We start from the raw sequence: 12252 nt of genomic DNA, 5'->3' as shown, positions 1-12252 counted from the left end.
CCAACACCTATCCATGAAAAAAACTCTCAAAAAAATAAAAATACAGGGTAATTTCTACAATATGATAAAAAGCATCTATAAAAATTCTGATGGTTAACACACTTAATGGAAAGACTGCATGTTTTCCTTCAAAAATCATAAACAAAAAAAAGGTGTCCTCTGTCGTCACTCTTGGAAGTTCTAGGCTTCTCAACTGAGAAGAAAGAAAAGAGAAGAAAAGAGAAGGAAGAGAAAGTAAGGAAGGAAGGAAGGAAGAGAGGAAGGAAGGGAAAGGAAAGGAAGAAGAGAGAGGGAGGGAGGGAGAGAGGGAGGGAGGGAGGGATGGGAAGAGGGAAAGAGGGACAGGGCCAATTGGAAAGGAAGAAACAAAATTGTCCCTATTAACAGATTATGTGACTGCTTACATAGAAAATTCCAAGAATCGATAAAGAACAGCTCCAAAAGTAATAAGTAAATTCATAGTAGTCACAGAATATAAACACACAAAATTCAATTAAATTTCTCTACACCAACAATAAATGTGCAAAAGCCAAAATTGAAAACACTATCATTTTCAAGTATTCCAAAAAATGACTCATATATAAACAACAAAATATGTATAGAATCTTTAAAAATTTAAAAGCACTGATTAAAGAAATTAGACAATTTAATGTGGAATCATATTAAGTTCATGAATTAGAAGGTTCAACATAGCAAAAATGTCAATTCTCTCCAAATTGATCTATAGATTCAAAGCAATTCTTACAAAAATCCCAGCAAGGTTTTATAAATAGACACAGACAAGTTTATTCTGAAATATATATGGAAAGTCAAAATGGCTGCATAATAACTACAATAATTTTAATGAAGACTTAAGTAGAGGACTCATACAATTCAATGTTAAGGCTTAATATATAACTATGTAATCAATATAATGCTTTATTGGTGGAGAAAAAGGAACATAAATCAATAGAACAGAATAAAAAGCCCAGAAATAGAACCACATAAATATGGTCAAACCAATTTTGAAAAAGAAAAGCAACAATTAAATATAGAAAGGATTGTTTTTTTCAACAAATGGTGCTGGAGCAATTGAAAAGTTATGGGAAGTAAAAGAAAGAGCCTCAACCTAAAAACCTCACACTTTATATAAAAATTAACTCAAGGCCGGGCGCGGTGGCTCACCACTGTTAATCCCTGCACTTTGGGAGGCCAAGCCAGGTGGATCACGAGGTCAGGAATTTGAGACCACCCTGGCTAACCCGGTGAAACCCCGTGTCTACTAAAAATACAAAAAATTAGCCGGGCGCGGTGGCAAGCGCCTGTAGTCCCAGCTATTCCGGAGGCTGAGGCAGGAGAATGGCGTGAACCCAGGAGGCGGAGCTTGCAGTGAACCCAGATAGCGCCATTGCACTCCAGCCTGGGCGACAGAGCAAGACTCCGTCTCAAAAAAAAAAAAAAAAAAAAAAAATTAACTCAAAATAGATCATGGGCTTAAAAGTGAAATGTAAAGTTATAAACTTTTTGGGAAAAAAAAGAGAAAACCTTTGTAGCTTAGGTTTAGAAAAGATTTATTAGACTTAACACCAAAAGCATGATTCAAAAAAGGAAAATGTAATAATCACATTTAAGATTAACACTTTTAATTCTTCAAAAGATTCTGTGAAGATGAAAAATAAGCTGTAGACAGAGAAAACATTTGCAAATTATACTAGCAACAAAGCACTTGATTTAGAATATATAAAGTTCAAAACTCAGCAATAAAAACATAATCTAATTTAAAATTACGCAGAAGCAGCAGACATTTCACTAAGAAGTATAAACAGATGACAACATGAAAAGATGTTCAACATCATTAGCCTCAGGGAATGCAAATCAATAGCCAAATGAGATATCACTATGTATATATCAGCATGACTAAATTAAAAATTAACAAATAAACAAAATATGATAACATCAAATGCTGATGAAGATGTAGGGGAACTGCATTACTCACATTTGCTAATGGAAATACAAAATCACATAGGCATTCTAGAAAAGAGTATGTCAGTTTCTTACAAACTAAGCATGCACTTACCACACAACCCAGAACTATACTCCTTCACAGTTGTATCAGAGACAGAAAAACCGATGTTTACACAAAAAACTGTATATTAACTAATGCCCATAGTCACTTTATTCATAATAGCTCCAAAATGGAAGCAACTCAAATGTCCACCAGGTAAATGGCTAAACAAAATGTGGTACAATCACACCACAGAATACGTGCTAATTAGCAATAAGAAGAAACAGACCAACTTGTGTATTAAGATAATTCTACTGAGTAAAAGTCTCCAATCATAAGGTTAGATATACCTGTTCCATTTATAAAACATTTTTGAAGTTACAAAATTAGAGAGAAAAAGAAGAGATTTGATATTTCCAGGGATTATGAACTGGAGAAGGAAATGATGGAAAGAAGATGGATGTTTCTATAAAAGTATAGCAGGAAAGATCCCTGAAATGAAACTGTCTGTTCTGTATCTTGACTGTGGTTGTCACGTGAATCTTCACATCTGATAAAATTGAATAGAAATAAATATATGCATATAAGATGTGTGCACACAAGCACATGAATTACACAAATCAGTGCTTGTAAAACTGTGGATTCTAAATAATGTTGGTGCCTTTTATCCATATTAATTTGCTGATTTTGCTATGCTTATGTAAAATATTACCACGGAAAAAACCCGGTGAAGGGTATGCAGAATCTTATTATTTCTTACAACTCTACATGAATCTATGATTCTCTCAAAACATTTTTCTCGAGGCGGGTGAATCACCTGAGGTCAGGAGCTCGAGACCAGCCTGGCCAACATGGCAAAACCCTGTCTTTACTAAAAATACAAAAATTAGCCTGGTGTGGTGGTGCACACCTGCAGTCTCAGCTACTTGGGAGACTGAGGTGGGAGAATCGCTTGAGCCCGGGAGCAGAGGTTTCAGTGAGCTGAGGTGGTGCCACTGCACTCCAGCCTGGGCAACAGAGCAATATTCTGTCTCAATTAAAAAAAAAAAAATTCTAAAATAAGGCAAAATAAGATGAATGAGACTGACTAATTCACTTTCAAAAACATTAATTGGTAAATTATTTTTAAAATTTCAACTTTTAAGGGAATTCTACCTTCCATCCCAGGTTGGAAGAAGCATTACTCCCATCTTCACAGCCACGAAGACCTAGACAAAGAGCTGGATTAAATTCAAATTATAACTTTTTTTTAATCTAACAAAAAGAAGCTGAGGTACCATAACAACCAGCAACTCAAAACCTAAGGAGGTGTCTGCAGGGGGAGAGAGAAGAGAGGATGTGCACATCTGGAGTAAATGCAACCAGTTACGGGTATGAACAGTTAGAATATAGAATAATTTTAAAAAATGAGTGAAAATGGAGTGCAGGCTGATGCAGAAATTTGAATACCTAGGATGCAGGCAAACAAACAAACAAGCAAACAAACTGGGGCAATATGTAACCTCTTTTAGGTTGTTTTCCTCCATGAACTCCATTGGATGCTTACAGAAAATATTATTTTTTTTAAAAAAAAAAAGCTCTAAGTAGCAGGACAGACCTGGAGGAGAAAAAGAACATACCTATGCAAAAGCAGCAAAATATTTGGCCTGGATTTTCTTCACTATCCCCACCATGAAACAAAAGCCTCAATCTAGGACATTGGTGAAATCTCATTGAATAAGGGATAAAGGAACAAGAAAAAGAAATTTGTAGTCCTGTAGGAGGAACAGGATTATGCACTGACCCCATATCTACAGCCATAGGAGGGGCAGAGTTAAAGAAGTCCCTAAACACAAGAAAACAGTGCATGCCTAAGACAGAGGTTCAACCAGAACAACAGAGATCACAGCTTATTTCTTCCTACCACTAGGCTATCTAGCTTTTTGAAAAACAAGTAACAGTAGACTTCTATTGGGGGAAGTATAGGAGAAGCACAAGTACATTTGAGTATATTTATGTAATCTCTATTTTAACCCATTGATCTATCATTCTATCTCACACTGTCTGTTTTACTGCAGGTTTTTAGTAAGGCTTAAAATCCTGTATTGTGATTTCTCCAACTGTATTCTTCTTTCCAAAATTGTTCATCTTTTGGAGTTCCTTTACTTTTGCATATAAACTTTTGATTTACCATGTCAATATCAATGAAACCACCTACTGGGACCTTGATTAGATTAACTTTAAGTTCATAAACTGATGTGAGGAGAATAGACTTCTTTATTACGCTGAGACTTCGAAACTGGGAACCTGTTATGTCTCTGCATTTATTTAGGTCTTCGATTACTTTCATCAATATTGCGTAGTTTTCAGCTGACAGATCTTGCGCATCTTCTGTGAGATTTGTATTTCATATTTTCACAACTATTCTTGTTATATTTCAGAGCTGTTCTAAATAGTACTGATATTTTAGTTTCTAATTGCTTATTATGTCAAAATTATTATATGTGGAAATGCAATTGATTCCTGTATGCCAAACTTACAACTTGTGATCTTATTATTCTCTTATTAGTTTTAGGACATTTTTTAGAAAAAAAAAAAAACACTGAAACTTTATAATAGATAATCACGCCATGAGTGAAGAGAAACCATTGTAGTTTTTTTTTCAAATATATGTGCCATTCACTTTGGGCCTATCATGGCGGACGGCAGGCAGAACTTGATTGAAGCTCTGACTCTGACAGACAGAGCAGTGTGCGGGGGCTCGCATAGTGAATTTTAGCTCCAGAACGACTACAGGAATAAATCAGGAATCCTAAGAGGGCCTACAGACCCTCTAAGGAAGCAGACTGCTTCTGCAGGACCCGGAAGACACCACAAATACTGTGAGTGCCCAAACTGTGGAAGTGGGAAAGGGAGAGTCTTTGTCCTCCCCAACCATCCCAAACCAACACACACACCTCCTGGGGAAACAGAAGGTCTAGTTTGCAGGAAAAGATTCTGACCTTACCTGGAGCTGAATCCATTTAGAGAACCCAGCGAAATACAGGGGTAGAGGAAGCAGCGGGAAAGGCCCTGGGAGCTCGCTGGTCTCCAGGCCATTCCTGCCTGACATCACAGGAATTCTTCGGGAGGGCAGCCGGTGACATGGGGAAAAGGCCACAGGTAGAAGGAAATCTCTAGCTGAACTTTGTAACAGTTTGAACCGGCTGAGAAGCCTCCCTTTTGTTTAGCAGCTGGGAGGCAGGTAACCTGTGGCAAGTTCTCAGCTCTGCCCACTGCCTGACTAGTGCTGTTAATGGCGGCAGGGTGGCTGGGTGAGGCCTGTGACTGCTGGCTTTCTCACACTTCCTGACAATCTGCATGACTCAGCAGAGGCAGCTATAATCCTCCTAGGTACACAACACCATTGACCTAGGAACCTCCCCTCCAACCCCGAGAGCAGCTGCAGCAGGACCTGCCCAAGGAGAGTATGAGGTCCGCCACGCCTAGCCCCGCCCCCATCTGATGGTCCTTCCCTACCTACCCTGGTAACTGAATACAAAGGACATATATCTCTTGGGAATTCTAGGGCCCCGCCCATTGCCGGTTCCTCTCCAGACTACCATAGCTGATGCTCTCTGGAAAGCGCCATCTCCAGGCAAGGAGGCCAAACAGCACAAAAATAGAGCATTAAACCACCAAAGCGAAGAACCCTGACAGAGTCCATCCCATTCCCCTGCCACCTCCACTGGAACAGGTACTGGTATCCATGGCCGAGAGACCCACAGACAGTTCACATTACAGAACTCTTTGCAGACAACCCCTAGTACCAGTCCCGGAGCCTGGTAAACTTGCTGGGTCTCGGCTCTTACGAAGCCACATCCGTAGGAAAATTGGGAGAGTACTACACCAAGGGAACACCCTGTGAGACAAAAGAATCTGAACAGCCTTCACCCCAAGACCTTCCCTCTGACAGAGCCTACCCAAATGAGAAGGAACAAGTAAACCAACTCTGATAATGACAAAACAAGGCTCTTTAACATCCGCCCCCGCCCCAAATCACACTAACTCACCAGCAATGGATCCAAACCAAGAAGAAACCTGATTTACCTGCAGAAGAATTCAAGAGGTTAGTTATTAAGCTAATCAGGGAGGCACCAGAGAAAAGCGAAGCCCAGTGCAAGGAAATCTAAAAAACGAAACAAGAAGTGAAGGGAGAAATATTCAAGGAAATAGATAGCATAAAGGAAAAACAATGAAAACTTCAGGAAACATGGGATAGACTTACAGAAGTGCAAATGTTCTGTTAGGTCTTAGCAATAGAATTGAACAAGTAGAAGAGAGAAATTCAGAGCTCGAAGACAATGTCTTCAAATTAGCCCAATCCAACATCGACAAAGAAAAAAGAATAAGAAAATATGAACAAAGCTTTCAAAGAGCCTGGGATTATGTTAAACAACCAAAACTAGGGACCTAAAGTGTTCCTGAGGAAGAAGAGAAATCTAAAAGTTTGGAAAACATATTTGGGGAATAATCAAGGAAAACTTCCCCAGCCTTGCTAGAGACCTAGACATCCAAATACAAGAAGCACAAGGAACACCTTGGAAATTCATCTCAAATATATGTGCCATTTTACTTATTTTTCTTGCCTTATTATGCCAGCTAGGATTTCCAGTATAATGCTTAATATCGATAATGAGAGTAGACATTCATGGTTTTTTTTTTTTCTGATCTTAAGACAAAACTTTCAGTACTTCATTATTAAACATGAGGTTAGGTAGGTTAAGTAAATTTTGTAAACATTCTATTATGTTCCAAGTTTACTGGAAGCTTTTAGCATGAACAGATGTTAAATTTTCTCAAATGCTATTTCTCTATCAACTAATATAATCACATTTTTATTTGTTTTATACTGATGATATAATGTATTACATTGATAGATTTTTTGAATATTGAACCAGTTATTGCTACAATAAAACCTACTTAGTTATGGTATAATATTCTTTTTATATATTGCTGTATTCAGTTTGCTAATATTTTTTGAGGATTTTCAGATCTATGTTCATGATGAAAATTTGCCTGTTTGTATGTTCATTTTCTTGTACTATCTTCCATCTGGTTTTGATATCACAGCTATTCTTGACTCATAAAATAAATTGGAAAGGGTCTTCTCCCTGTTCATTTTTTAACTTTTTTGGAATTGACTTTTTTCTTTAAATGCTTGATATTACTTCCCAGTGACATGACTTGTGCATAAAATGTCCTTTCCCATACCATTTTAACCATTATTTTAAGTTTCTTAATAAATTAACTTTTTTTGAGTAAATTTTGATGGCTTTCTGATATGATTTGAATGTTTTGTCCCTCTGTAACTCATGTTGAAACTTAATCTCTAATGTAACAGTATTAAGAGATGGGGCATTTAAGAAGTTGTGTCATGAGGATTCTACCCTCATAAATGGATTCATGTATTCATGGACTAATAGATTAATGGATAAGTGGATTAATGAGTTACCATGGGAGCAGGTCCATTATAACAACCAGTTTGGCTCTCAATGCACCTCTCTCACCCTGTGATGCCCTGTGTCAGGTAATGATGCAGCACCAGGCCCTCACCAGAAGCTGACCAGATGTGGCTGCCCAATCTTGGACTTCTCGGCCACCAGAACTCTAAGAAATATTTTCTTTATAAATTCATTAGTCTCAGGAATTCAGTGATAGCAACAGAAGGGACGAAGACACTTTTCCCTTTCAAGAAGTTGGTCCATGTCATCTGAGTTGTAAATATTTTTGTTCATAGAGTTTTCTTCCAGTATCTTCTTATTAATTTTTTAACCTTTGCATGGTCTGTAGTAGTATTCACTGTTTTATTTCTAATATTGACAAAAATTTGTGTCTTCTGTCATTTTATTCTTTATCAGACTAGTTAGAAGTTTATCAATTTTGTCATTTTTCCCATTAACCATCTTTTTTGTAGTTTTATTCATTTTGTGTGTGTGTTCTGCTATTAATTTCATTGCTCTTTGCTCCTATTTTTATTATTTATTTTCTTCTGATTTCTTTAGATTTACTGTTTTTAATTTTTCAAGTTTCTTTAGAAAAGCTTTGATTTTAGATTTGAGACTTTGTTTTCTAATATTAGCATTTATTCCAATAAACTTCCTTCTAAGCACTGCTTTTGATAATGTTGTATTTTAAATTTTATTCAGTTCAAAATATTGTCTAATATCTATTGAGATTTCCTATTTAAGCTTTTAAATAACTTTGAAATATATTTTTAGATTTCCAAATATTTGCAGATTTTCCAGTTATATTTAATTTCATTATGATCAAGGAACATACTTGTGTGCTTTCAATTGTTTTACATAAGGTTTCATTATCTTTTACAAGATAATGATTAATACTAATGAATGATTTCATGCCAACTTGAAAATAATGTGTATTCTACTGTCATTTGGTAGAGTGTCCTATAAATGCCAATTATATCCATTCGGTTTATGATACTGCTTAGCTATTCTATCTTCTTGAGGATTTTAAAATTTATTATTCTGTTGATAACTTAGAGAAGCATTTCAAACTTCCAACTACAGTTGTGGATTATACATTTCTACTCTGAGATTTCAAATACATGTGAAATATATATTTATATTTTCATGTATGTCAAATATATTTTTAAATATTTTCAAATTTTCTGGATTTCTTATTTTGTTTATTAATGTTTTCCTATTTTAACTTCTGTACCTTTAACTTTTAGTATCTAATGAATAAGTCCACACCTACTATTATTCTTTCCTTTGTTTTACTCATTGAAACTTTTATTTTTTTCTAGATTGACATTGATATAGCTTTGTGACAGCACCCCCTCAAAAAAATTGTATTGTATTTGATTGCTGTTGTATTCATTGCATAATTTTAATGCTAACAAATTGGATAAATTTTTCAGAAAGTAGGCAGATTGACATTTCTGGCAGAACCCTAGGAGCAGAAAAATATCTGAAAAACAAATAAGGTAACACCACCAATATTTTTATATGTTGTTTTTAGTGTCATGTGTGTGACTTAGTCTCATTTCAGGACAGGGAATTTATGAACTCTGTGTATGGGGGTAGACAGAGTAAGGCCAATAGTAAAGATTTTCTAGCATTCCAAAAATAATCCTGCATTTATCCTGATAAAAAATCCAGAAAAAGACCCTACCAGAAAAGAAAACTCCAGGCCAATATCCCTGATGAATACAGGTTCCAAATTTCTCAACAAAATACTAATAAACTGAATGTTACAGCATGTTAAAAGAATCATATGCCATGATGAAACGGGATTAATTTCTAAGACATACAAGGATGGTTCAACATAAAGATCAATCAATGTAATACATCACATTTAGCAGAACAAAGGAACAAAGAGAAAATTACATAATCACCTCAATAGTTGCACAAAAAGCATTTCACAAAATTCAACCCTGTTCCTGATGATAAAAAGAAAAAAACACTCAACAAACTAGGAATAAAAGGAAATGCAAATTGAAACCACAGTGATATAATCACCTCAAACCTGTTAGGATGGTTACTATGAAAAAAAAAAAAGGATAAATAATGTCAAGGATGTGAGGAAATTAAACCCCCTGTGTAGTTAGTGAGAATGTAAAATTGAGCAGCTACTATGGAAAACAGTATGGAGGTTTCTCAAAAAATTAAAAATATAATTACCATGTGATCCAGCAATTCCACTTCTGGGTATTTATCCAAAATAATTGAAATCAGGCTCTCAAAGAGATATTTGCATTCCTACATTCATAGCAGCGTTACTCAGAAATGCCAAGTGGTAGAAACACCTAAATGTCCTTTGAGAGATGAATGAATAAAGAAAATGTGATTTATATAGACAATGAGATATTATTCAAAGGTTAAAAGAAGGAAATCATGTCATAGGACACAACTGTATTAACCTTGAGGACATAACGTTAAGTGAAGTAAGCCAGTTAACAAAGGACAAATACTGCATGATCCCATTTATATGAGGTTTCTAAAGTAATCAGACTCTTGAAGCAGAAAGTAGAATGGTGGTTGTCAGGATGGCAAAGTTTAGAGATGTCTTTTATAGAGTTCTGATTATGGTGTTACTGGCAGGTGTTTGTTCTTGCCCCGCTCCCAAGATAGGGGCAAGCCTTTTGTTCTCTGACCTTGGGTTCTTGGCCTCAGGGATTCCAAGGAATGGATCCTTGGGCCGTGCAGTGAGTGTTATAGCTCTATTAGAAGCCGTGGGTGACCAAAGAGAACTGTGGAACCCAGCGACTAGTGTTCGGCTCGATTAGGACAAACCCGGGCACTTAGCTGCACAGGAACAATGGCAAGCCTCTAGCCGGGGAGGAGCAATGGGTGCCTTGCTGGATCAGAAGTGCAGCGGACACCCTGCCAGATCCAGAGGGGTGGAAGTCAACCGGGGGGGGTCTGTGATGGCAGCGTTCAGCAGTGGTTGACGGCGAGTGAAAGCTCAGCTCTAGCAGGAACAAACACAGACCAGAAGAGTGTGCAGTTGCAAGATTTAATAGAGTGAAAACAAAGCTCCCATAATATGGGAGGGGACCCAAAGGGGTTGCCACCACCAGCTCAAATGCCAGGGGTTTATATCCCAATCATTTCCTCCCCCTGTGCTCTCAGGTGATAGATGATTTGATTATTTCTTTACCTTCTGCTTTTAGCCTAATTGGTATTTTAGTGAGCTCTCTTTACTACCTGATTGGTCGGGTGTGAGCTGAGTTACAAGCCCTGTGTTTAAAGGTGAGTGCGGTCACCTTCCCCAGCTAGGCTTAGGAATTTTTAGTTGGCCTAGGAAATCCAGCTAGTCCTGTCTCTCAATAGTATAGAATACTCTACTGTACACTTAAACTTTTGTTAAGATGGGAGATCTCATGTTATATTTTTGTAACCACAATAATATTTTTAACCACAATAACAAGCATAATTATGAAAGAAAATAATAGCAAAAATATGGAGTGTGACAGGCAGAATACTAAAAGTGCACTTCCCATCCAGTTCAATATCCCATGCCTTAATTTCTAGAACCTATGACTATGATGATATATTGCTCTCATGATTATTGTATATGTAACAGTCAACTTTAAAATAGCCAGATGGTCTGAGTGCATTAATCTAATCACATGAGCCCTAAGAGCAGAATGCCTTCTCTAGCTGGGAGCAGAAAATTAATCAGAGATTTAAAGCATGAGGGAGATTCTACACACTGTTGGTGGTTTTGAAGCTGGTGGGAGACACATGCTAAGAAATGCAGGTAGACTGCAGGAACTATGGATGGCCCCCAGATGAAAGCAAGCAAGGAAATGGAGAGTTCAGTCCTACAGAGGCAAGAAACGGAATTCAGTACACAATCCAATGAGTTTGAAGGCAGATTACTCAACAAAATCTCCAGATAATAACCCAGTCCCATCAATACCTCGATTTTGTCCTTGTAGGACACCAGTCAAGCCTACCTAGTTTTCAGACCTGCAGAAACTATGTGTTATTTTAAGCCTTAATTGTGGTAACTTGTCACTCAGCAGTAGACAATTAATACATAGAGTGGTAGCTGTAGGGAGACTCAGGATTCCACTAAAATCTAACTTCATGTGAGAAACGATTTATGTCTGATGTTTTCACTGCTGTATCTCAAGCACCTGTAACAATAACGAGCATTTAGTAGATACTCAATTAATTTTTATTTGATGAATAAATAAATCAAGAAAGAATTATTATTTGATCAATGTATATGTTGAAGGAAGAGAGTTAGTAGAGACAAGAGGGGACCATAAGAAAAAAAGTGATAATTAATGTCCAAAAACCTAGACACGGGACAGGATGACATCCAAAGAAAAAGATAATAAATGTATAATTGACATGCTCTATGATTGTCATTGGGGAAAGCAGAGAAGAATGTTTGTCATTTCAGATTTGGTTTGCACATTCAGAATAAGGAATTAAAGAGATCTTAGTGGTGACACTATATTCTATATGAAATTGTATGGTATACAATTATCTGATAATTAAAGTTGGAGAAAGCAATTTGCTGGGCTTCTTAAGAGTTATAAAGAAAAAATTTTTGAATAAATTATCATATACTATGGTTTCATATTTTAAGTTATTACAATTCTTGGTAAAGAAATTGTCCACAGAAAAGTTAAGGAAAGGGGTGATTAATATGTCTTCAGAACTGAGACATTAAAGGAAATATGCAATTAAGTTGTTAGGTACTAGACTGTGAATTGCCCAGAATGGTAGCAGAAATTAGTGTGGAATGAAGACAGAATGAGGAACTTG

At 36.6% G+C, this 12252-nt stretch overlaps 2 long non-coding RNA genes across 4 annotated transcripts in view; one reads left to right on the top strand and one right to left on the bottom strand.

The window, feature by feature from the left end:
- LOC129057665 (uncharacterized) overlaps positions 1-6588 on the bottom strand; it is a 134043-nt gene extending 127455 nt beyond the window's left edge. For both annotated transcript variants that reach the window (XR_010136267.1, XR_008522333.2), the window contains exon 1: positions 4971-6588. This is a non-coding gene — a long non-coding RNA (uncharacterized LOC129057665). The remainder of the gene's footprint in view (positions 1-4970) is intronic.
- The window catches only part of LOC112132116 (uncharacterized), a 60496-nt gene continuing 53736 nt past the window's right edge, over positions 5493-12252 (top strand). Inside the window, exons 1-2 of one of the 2 annotated variants that reach the window (XR_008522332.2) lie at positions 5493-5699; positions 8886-8951. This is a non-coding gene — a long non-coding RNA (uncharacterized LOC112132116). The remainder of the gene's footprint in view (positions 5700-8885; positions 8952-12252) is intronic. The other variant, XR_008522331.2, reaches the window with a different exon arrangement.

The sequence above is a fragment of the Pongo abelii genome, chromosome 12 (genome assembly GCF_028885655.2).
Source record: "Pongo abelii isolate AG06213 chromosome 12, NHGRI_mPonAbe1-v2.0_pri, whole genome shotgun sequence".
Classification (NCBI taxonomy): Eukaryota; Metazoa; Chordata; class Mammalia; order Primates; family Hominidae; genus Pongo; species Pongo abelii.
The sequence above is the reverse complement of the archived record's forward strand: the minus strand, read 5'-3'. Positions and strand labels throughout refer to the sequence as shown.